An 11306-nucleotide genomic window follows, 5' to 3' on the forward strand; every position below is an offset into this window, starting at 1 on the left:
ATAATTAATTAGTTGAATATGTGCTTAAATATGAGTGGATGTTAAGATGACTCATTTTAGAATAATGAAAATTCTAATTGGTCGTCACTTTATAAATAGGCAATGGTCTCCAAAATAACGTACTATAAGCAAATTATCTCCTCTCCCCTTTCTAAAGAGTGTTTAAGGCATTAAAAATATCAATTTAGGAAGATCCATAAGCCATTAAGTTTTAGTCACCTATCTCTATATTTTTACGTTTTCAAATCAACAAGTGTTAGTCATTTATCTCTACATTTTTGTGTTTTCAAGATTACCGTTATCACTATCTAAAAAAATTCTCTTTAGATCCGTTTAAATATTTCAATAGTCCTTAATAATATCTCATTAGTTATCATATATCATAAGATATGCACATATATTTGTTTTGTTTGTCTTAAAAATTATAATTATATATTTTAATTTTTGTATTGAATGAGTTTTATAGATTAATTATTAAATTAATTCTAAGTAAAATGTTTGGACAAAATTCTAAACACTTAATTGAACTAAATGTATGGAAAAAAAAATAATATTTCAAATTGTTATTTTAATACATTTTACAAAATTTGAGAGTAGAGCACACCTGTGGAGGTAGCCAATAAATTCCTAAGAAATCTCCAATTGTTACTATCAGCAATAGTAGATTATTATCAATGGGAATAGATGTTTGTATTTTTGTTGGTAGTTTGTGGTATGAAAAATATTGATTCATATCATGTGCCATTCTTTGCCCCGACAAGGTAACCCATCTTATCTTGTTTAAACCTATCAAGTAAACTTTGCAAATGATGCATTGCATGCGATGCATTATTGTGTGTTATTGCCAATAATAATGTTCATACTTTAAATCTTTGACCGACCTCGTGGGTATTAATAACTTCAACAAAAAAAAACTATGAAATTATCAAACCTAAAGCAATATTGAAAGAGTGGAGATAAATTAAGAAGAAATAGAAAGAAGAAAAAAATGATAATTTGTTTTGTGTGGCTCATTGACTTAAGTTTTATATGTTTTTGTATTTTATTTTGGATTAGTTAGTTGTTTGCTTCTATTCAATATTTTAGTGTGTGTGTCTATACTTTTATTCTTCTTGTAGTTTTTTTTTTTTATTTTAAAAAAATATTTAAAGTGTATCAGTTAGAATACAATAATGAATCTTATTTTTAAAATATAAAATTATTATATTATAATTAGGTTGATAATATAGGTGTTTTTGAGTTTCATTTATTAAAATATAAATACTTAATTAAGTTGAAATAATAAATAAAAATATATCAATGAAAAATTATAAACATTGCATTAGTATTATATCTAAACAAATACTTTGAAGAAAAAATTAGGGAGTATATATTAGGATAATTAGTGATTTTTTAAATTTAATTTATGATTTCATGTTGATTCTTTAGTTAATAAATGTTACTTTTAAATCTTCCAAAAATATTTCTTTTAGTCAACTTAGTTTTTTTAATTAAATTTTGTCAAAAAAAAGTGTTTAAGGTTTGCCGACTTGACATAACATATGTCTTTGTAATAGGGTTTCTTACTCTGATGGTGAAAACTCAAAGAGCAAGATGTCAAAATCCAATTTTTAAGTCTAAAAAGAATTACTCATATGAGAAAGATGTTGTTTCTCTCAAAGATCTAAAGATGTATGGATGCTTCTAGTGTTGGTGAGTTTGCCAAAGTTATTGGTGCTTAACAAATTTGCAAGAACTAATCTCAAGATACCTTTATGGAAACAAAAAATTGAGTATTGTTGGTAAAGAGACTCATGTTAAAAGTTTTAAAATTTTCTCAAAAAAAAAAATAGAAAGGATAAAGAAGTTATGATTTTTGAGAATCCAGATCAAGATGAAAAATGGGTTGAATTTTTTCTTTTTTAATCTGAAATAAGATATGATTCTTCAAAAAGTTGTTTGATATTTATAAATTAATAATTATAAAAATAAAATTAAGTTATGAATTTTTATAAGTATATTTTGTTGATGATTATAATAACTTTTTGTGAAAGTTTAATTTGATGATTATGTTAGAAAAATAACAAGCATAAAGAGAAAGAGAAACACAATAACAACACAAGAGATTAATGTGGAAATTCTAAAATCGAAGAAAAAAACAACGGCTATTGTTAAAAGACAACTAAAGAATAATACTATATGAAAATTATTACAGCACATAATATACCCTCCAAATTAAATATTTAACTACATCTCAACACTCTAATACTATAGCATCAGAGAACAAAGAAAATCAAATACAAACTTAAAGTATTTTTGACTGGTGCATCTTGTAAAGAAAAATTTGAATCCTATATATAGCATTAGACTATCTCTTCCTTCACAAAACTAAGCAGTGTGAGACTTCTTCAACATATATATTTTCAACTAAACCCAACAATCTCCACCTTTATTAAAAATAATACATTAACTTTCATTGTCTTCACCGATAATCATACTCCACCATAAACAGTATCAACATATATATTTTCAACCAAACTCAACATTCTCCACCTTGATTGAAAATAATACATCAACTTTCATTGTCTTCATCGACAATCATACTCCACCATAAAGAGTATAGTCACTTGAAGCTACACCACTCCATGAAATTTCACACCGTCTTCACCAACAATCATAGTTTTAAAAACTATCATACTCCACCTATATAAGAGTATACTTCACTTAAAATTAAATCACATCAAGAATTTTCACATTACGAAAACCAAGTCGAAACTTAATAGTGCAACTTCCATATTTGTAGAAAGCTCTTCAACCATCGACATAATCTTCCATCTTGTGTAATCTTGATTGTATGAGCACCTCTTTGACTTGAACTTTCCACATGTTAAAAACAATTCTTCCTTCAATTTTCTCTAGCCCAAACTGCACAGCAGTACTTGTGACTGCCGCTCAACCACTCTTTCACAATATTACTCTTCTGTTATGATGTAGAAGATCAGAAAAAACTACAACCACAGAGCATACTAAGAACTTATATCCCCAAATCAAGCTGAAAAAACCTGAGAAAAAAACCACGGTCGTTGTCAAAAGACAACCAAATGTTAGGAAAATAACAAACATAGAGAAAAAAGAGGAACACAAGAACATAACGTGAAAACTCCAAAACTGGAGAAAAATCCACAACTGTTGTCAAATGACAACCAGAGAACAACACTATGTGAAAATCGTAATAATACATGATATACCCTTAACTAATCTAGACCCTAGTACACCTACATCCTCAAAAACAAATATTTAACTACATCTTACAAATAGAAGAGTATAACAGAACAAAAAAAAGTCAAATACAAACTTAAAGTGTTTTTTACTGGTGCATCTTGTAAAAAAAACTTGAATCCTATATATAATATTAGATTCCTTCCTCCTTCACAAAACTAAGCGATGTGGAACTTCTTCAACATATATATTTTCAACCAAACCAAACAAATTATGATGGTAGTAAAAGTTTTTAAGATTTTAATTAAAATGATGAATTTGAAATTGTTGAAATTCTAATTAAAATGATGAAGTAGATGATGATAACGAAGATTTATGGAAAAAAATTAAAGAAGAAAAAATGTAAAAATAATATTGTAGGGTTTAATATCACAAAAGAAAATTATTTGCCAAAATTTTTGATTTATTGTGATCAATTATGCTAACTTAAATGTCACATAAACTTAACTTAACATTTTTTTACAAAATTTAATAGAAAAAATAAATTGATTAAAAACTTAAAAGTAATATTTATAAATTATTAAATGATCAACATGAAATTAATAAATTAAGTTGGGCCTGTTTGTTTTAATTTTGTTAAATAACTTTTACAATGTTTTATATTTTTGTTAAAAAATTTGTTTTGAAAATTTATTTTTAGAATTTTATTTATATTTTATTTATATTTATATTTTTTTTTACATTTATAAAACTATTTCAAATAGTTTTTGATAAAGATTATTTTTTATTTTTTAAAAAAATTGTAATTTCGACTATGTTTTAGTCTTCCATAGTAAATATTTGTATTATAAAATTTTAAAATTAATTTTTTAATTTATCATAAACATTTTTTATTATGTTTTAAAATGTAAAAAGTTTAATTTTTAAAACTAAACAAACGTTTTCAAACGGATTAATTAAATTTATATTTTATCATCAAATAAGTAAAATAAATACCTAATAATAATATATTTGTGAAGAAAATAAATAAGAGGCCAAAGTTGGCGTTGGCTGTTTCATACTAACCGAACAGACAAAAGTCTGCTGAATCTCACTCGATCGCCATCTCCTCCATTCATTGGGCCATACCAAATCCAATTTTATCCGAATCATGATTTTATTTTATTATAATTCTAGTTTTAAAATACATATGATATAATTATTTCTGTAATAAATATAATATATAGTAGAATTAATTGAAATTATTGTGTCAAATTTAATAAGATAATATCTATAATAATTTTTTAGAGCATATATATTATTAAGTTTCTTGTTGAATTGAAAGTAATTATAAGATGAAATTTTTTCTTGACATAATTTGATGTGTCAATGTGATATATTAAAATTTATTAGTAGAAATTTTCCTATAAAAAATTAATCCCGTTTTCTTCGCAACATACATATATTTTTTTCATTTGCAATAAAAAGTAAACATACCCTAAATTAAGGCTTTATGGCCGCCCATGAATTTGCGGCTACAATTCAACTATGGGTGTGTGGACGGTCCAATGATGTTTTTGTTTCCTTCCTCTTTGGATTTGCAAGCTTAACTAAGACGAAGCACCAATTTTTTTTTTGAATTCTTTAAAAAAAGTATAAAAGTAACTTCAAATTTTTAGAAATTAAAAAAAAAATTATAAAATATATTCTGTTGTGGAACCATAAATGAAAAGGATTGTAGAAACTACATCGGAGCGAAATTTTTGAAGCATTACGACAATGTGACACCATATATCGAAAGTCGCGATCATTACACTTCTTGAACCAAATGTGTCGATCTTGATACAATATTGTTAATCGGTGTTTGTTATCTCCGATACGGTGGACCTAGTGGTACCTGCATGGTTAGCGCTCTAACGTCCAAGTCAATTTAGGGTTCAAGATAGTGGTAGTGAAAGTAGAGATAAGAGATTGTTTATCTAAAATCCCTTTACGAAGGTATATATACCTTGGGCCTAACGGGGCAGACTGGATTAGGGCCTTGTGTTGGGCATTTGGCCGGTACAAAGTGGTGGATCTTTGGCCGACACAGAACGATTGCCCCCAAGACTCTTCAAGCATGTTTGATGTTGGGGGGAGTCTTCTAGTAGTCGTGGTCGGCCTTTGAGGATTATTGTTTAGGCGTTAGCTGGCATGCGCCACTTTGATTTTTTCAAAGCGTGATAGGGATGTGAGCATTAAACACAATCTCATAATGGGAAATTTTCTCCTTTTTTTTTTTTGACGTGTGACCTGAAAAGGTATGGGATGACGTGACGAATCTTTTTGTCTGCTCGAGTATACTTGAGTAAGGTTGTCTTCACCATATGAAATCTAACCGTTGATTTACCCCTTTTTCTTGCTTTTGATCAAAATTGTTCAATTTCCTTGGTCTATCTAAAGATTGAGAGAGATCGTGGAGAAACTTTTTAACTATCTTGTATACTGAGTTTCACCTGTCTCTTCGAATCCTTCCCTCTTTTTTGAGAGTACTTTTCTTTTAGAGTAACTGTCGTTGTAAGTTCATAATTTCAAAGCATTAAAGCATCAAATTTTCGTCACCCTTCCTTGCTTCAGCGCTTTCTCCCTCACATTTCAAGGTACCTTCTATTCACCTCTTCTTTTACTAAAATATTTATCGAATTTTTATTACGATGAATGGTAGCCTTATTATCGCATTTATCCAAAAATAGTACATAATAATTATACTAATACTTTTTTTAATATACATAATATTTGTTTAAGAGTTTTAATAATTAATCTAATATTTAATTATTTAGAAATTAATATTTTTGTGAATATTTTTGAAAACTTATCAAACTGAAAAGAAGTTCCGTTAATGATTTCTTGTGGTTTAAAGGATATATATAATTTATATTAAAATAAAAAATATTAATATTTTAAATTATATTGATTTTGAAAGATATGATCACTTATTTAAATCCTACTCATATTATTATCTACAATATAAGAAAATTTGATGTTATGTAAATACCAAAAATGCCCTTTTGCTCCCACAAAACTCCACGTGTATGGTTTCATTGCTTTTCTTACTTTTTGTTTTGTTTTTTATGCAATGTAAAACCTTGTTTGTTTTGGTTTACAAAATAACACATTTGACCCCATTTCATGAACCTTGAGCCAAAATAAAATATCATTTATTTTTGATACATTTCCAATGAAATGTTATCTAAACACATACTCAACATCTCTCAACCTTTCAAATCAAAAGATTTTGACAGAAACACAAATCTTTATTGCCAATAACATCATCACACTCTCTTTTTCTCCCTTCAATCTCATCTTATTTTTTCTCTCTTCCTATTATTCTTCATATGCTCTTTTAATTCTCACTACGGTATTTAATATCTCTGGCGACACTTTTTAAGGCAATATGTGTAAATTGTTGCTTAAAAAAATAGGCAACGGTTTTTGTCTGTTGCCAAGACAATTCTTGCAACATTTCATAAATGTTCCCTAAAATATTTTTGAGAACGATTTTTAATTGTTGCTATAATTAATCTTTGGCAATAAATGATAAATGTCTCCTTAAGTACTTATGGAAACAATTTTAAGTTATTACATTATTCCTAACAAAAGACTACGTATTTTAAATGTTGTTTAAAGTTTTTTTAAAAAATAAGTGGGAACTTTCTCCCAATCCCTCAAATATCATAATATTTATTTTATTTAATTAATAATTTTTTTCTAAAATTAAAATATTAAAAAATTCAAAAAAATGAAAAACTCATGTGGGCCAAATTAAGGCCCGGACTCACGTGTGTGAATCTAGGACGATTTAACATGCTACTCTTTTTATTATACATGCCACCTCCACATTTGTTTATTCTAAAATTACCTTTGAATAAGTTAGTGGGGGTGAAGTATGAAATTTCCAGGCACCCCCTAAAATTTTCGATATATTTTTTGTAAAAAAAAAAAATTATACTACCGGAAGTCTCAAATTTCGGTAGTACAATTTTTTTTTGCAAAATATATATCGGAAATTTCGAAAAATCTGGTAATTTTTTCAAAATTTCCAGTAAAAACTCAAAAGTTTCTAAAAAAACGGTATTTTTTTAAAATTTCAGGTAGAAACACATATTTTTTTTAAAATTAGTGACTTTAGACAAGGGTATAATAGTAAAAGCATACCCCTTGAGGGGTGGCATTGATAATTGAGGTGGCGTGTTAAATCGTCCATGCCTAGCATACAGAATGAAAAGGAATTGAAAAACAAAATGAAACAAACGCGTTGTGTGAAACTGAAGGGAAAGCGAACAAAACCTAATAAGAACGAAATGACGGTCCGATCCAATTAGTGTGCGTCGTCCTCCGATCCACTTGATGTGCCCCGTCGGTTGTATTGTTATGCGCGACGGTTGTGTTGTCCCCGGTAGTACTCCTCCATCATGTTTTCGCCGATCATATTAAAGTGAGTGTTGTTTGTGTTGTTGGGGTTGTATTGTTGCGTGGGTTGTTGTGTTGCCGGGATCGTATTGCTGCGTGCGTTGCTACCGTCATGTTGCTTCGTGTGTTGCTACCATCATGTTGCTGCGTGCATTGTTGTATTTTTATATCTTTTTCATTTCTTCTCTTGCATCTTTTCCGGTAAGTGTTTAGCTCTGACTCTATATGTATGTATGTGAAGTTATCACTTTTGATATCGTATGAAATTTGTGACTCTATATGTATGTATGTATAATCGGATATTACTTTCAAATTCGTATGTTGGTTTGAACATTACAATGATGTATTTGTTAGATGTTGTATGTAAAATTTGAAAAGAAAAATAGAAATAAGTAAGATTGTGACTGTGAATGAGTGATATTGTAAGTGAAAATATTGTAAGAGAAAAGATTCATGTGGAAGTAATCTATAAGAGAAAAACATTACTCCCTCCGTCCCAAAATAAGTGTCGCATTTGATAAAATTATTTGTCCCAAAATAAGTGTCGCTTTAAGTTTCCAATGCAATTTTAATTTTTATCTTCTAATTATGCCCTCTAATTAATACTCTTAATATCACTTTACATTTATGATCATTCAAATACACCAATAATAAACAGGGATAGTTTTGTAAAAACACTATTCTCTCTCTTTCATTTATTACATTTTCTTAATCTGTGTAAAATGACCAACTATGACATATATTATGGGACGGAGGGAGTATTATCTTAAGGGTCTTATGTTTTTGTTTTATTCAAGTTTTCTCGAAAAAATAATTTAATATAAATATTTAAAATTTCAAATTAAATTTAAAAATTCGATGTTTTCTTGAATTTTTGATAGCTAAATAAAAAAAATTATTTAAAAGACAAAATCGTGATTCATTTGAACCATTGAAACACTTGCATTACTCATATCTAATCAAATAAATAAATATGATATAAAAATATGTATTTGATTTTTATTTTAAATGGATACAAAATTTTCACATATTTCTATTTATATTTAATTTTCTAATCAACATTAATCAATTGTTCATTTTATGATATATTAAATATAGTACAATAACAAATTAAATATCATTATATAGTCATTTTAATTTATTTTTAATTCACATGTAACATATATAATGTTTTTTGCAATACTATTCAACTCATATTATGATATATATATATATATATATATATATATATATATATATATATATATATATATATATATATATATATATATATATATATATATATATATATATATATATATATATATATATATATATATATATATATATATATATATATATATATATATATATATATTTGTGTGTGTGTTACAAATTTTAAAAAATCGATATGTTCTAAACAAATAACAAAACTTCTATTAACTATTGAAAATGTAAGCATATGTCTATGTCATTAACAATATAAAAATTTTCATTGTTTTTGAAAATACCAATAATTAATATATAAATATATATTTGATATTATTGATTTAAATATTTTTACGGGTATCAGACATTTTTTTATACATTCAATTATTATTTTTTTACGGGTATCAGACATTTCACTATACATTTAATAATTATTTTTTCACACGTACCAGACATTTTTCTATACATTCAATTATTATTTTTTCACGGGTATCAGACATTTTTCTATACATTCAATTATCATTTTTTTCACGGGTATCAAACATTTTTCTATACATTCAATTATCATATTTTCACGGGTACTAAACATTTTTCTATACATTTAATTATTATTTTTTCACAGATACCAAACATTTTCTATTAAAATATACATCTGAAACAAATGCGCGTCCCGTACCAGAACCTGTCCGAACGCACGGGTTTGCTACTAGTTGATGTGTAAAAAGAATGCATATATACCATAATACTCCAATTTGAAATTTTAAGTGGGGGCATAGAACTACATTGGGCCATGTGAAGCTCCATTCCTGGTGTGATGTGTTTTTCAATGAATTAACATGTCATCTCCTAAATTATATAATTCACCTCCCAAATCTATGAAAAGACTAAATTGTACAACCAATTTTCATTACTACATTTTCACAAATTTATGGGGAGCACCGAATTTTTCAAATTTTTTGACGATACCAGAAATTTTGAATGCGTACCAGAAATTGGGCGAAAACAAGTAAGATTTACGGTATATTTTGTAAAACTTTTGGTATTTCGTACCGAAAATTTTCACAATTTTCGGTATTATTATTTACCAATATAATTACCGGAAATTTTGAAAATTCCGGTATTTCAATTTTTTTAAAAAAGAAGCTATTTTCCTTATATTTTTAAATTTTGCAGTGAGGACTAGAGTAACAGACGGTACTATTGCGGGACGGACCACCGATAGAGTCGGTGCGGTTGCTCGAGCTGCTGCTGAGATGCAGGCCTCAGAGCTACGTGCTCGGCGTCTTCCTCCAACCGATTCTAATCAGAAATAGAGGGCTGAGCAGCAGGCGGTGACGGAGTTTCGCGCACCTCGCCGCCGGGACTGGTAGAGCATCCACTACTGTGGAGGAGTAGGTGGTTAAGGAGCCGGTGGTTGAGATTGAGGAGCCGGTAGTTGAGGTTGAGTAGCCGGTGGATGAGGTTGAGGTGTCGGTGGCTGAGGTTGAGGTGTTGATGGCTGAGGATCAGATAGGTCAGGAACAGGTGGTTTAAGATACAGACACCACAACTTGTGCATCTACGGAGCCATCAGTACACACTGATGGAGGTTTCCTCGGAGGACCTTTTGACAGGTCCGTGTTGACGGGATAGGCTGACCATGTCGCTTATAGGATATGGTAGGGAGAGGTATGTAATGTTGGTCTTGTTTAAATGCTCAATTTTTATGTATATTACGCGATTTGATTTATACTAATTTGTTTTAATTGTATTATTTTGTTTCAGGAGTGTCCAGTGTTGAAGGTTGCTTCTCACGGGTCGAAGTTGAAGAACTTCCCCGAGAGTCAGATGCCTGAGCAGGTTAGGAGGATAGTTCAGGATTTCCATCTGATGGATTTTGTTGGATGCTCCTTGACGTTGTTGGACGCCTCCTTGTTATCAGCTTTTGTTGAGTGGTGGCACTTGAAGACATCATCCTTCCATCTTCTATTTGGGAAGATGACGGTGACTTTAGATGATGTGGGCGCCCTTTCACATTTCTATTGGTGGTAAGTTTTTCACACCAGTTTATAGGGACCAGGCGACGATAGTGCACATGGTTATGAATGCTTTAGAGAGTGATGAGGTGGATGTGCTACGTGAGTTTGGTGAGACTCGGGGTTTTCACCTTAAGATGTTCAGCCGTTGAGGTTCAGGAGCCTAGGCAGTACAAAAATGGATACTTGGAGTGGTTCCACAGTGTGTCACACCCTAGGGTCATACCACCTGCCACAACATCTGATATTCCAGGGCCTTCAGCTACCAGGGATTCGTCTGATCCACCAACACCACCTCCACCTCCCATAGGTGACCAAGACCGCCGCCTACAGTTCATCGCCTTTCACTTAGATAGCCTCATGGGTTTGGTGAACCCTGATGGTGAGGTTCATACTATTTTAGCTAGGTTGGCCGATGTTGCCCGTGGAGGGCATATGTAGATTTTTTTTATGGTTGTATTATATGTATATTTTGGA

This window comes from Vicia villosa, linkage group LG4 (genome assembly GCF_029867415.1).
Source record: "Vicia villosa cultivar HV-30 ecotype Madison, WI linkage group LG4, Vvil1.0, whole genome shotgun sequence".
Classification (NCBI taxonomy): domain Eukaryota; kingdom Viridiplantae; phylum Streptophyta; class Magnoliopsida; order Fabales; family Fabaceae; genus Vicia; species Vicia villosa.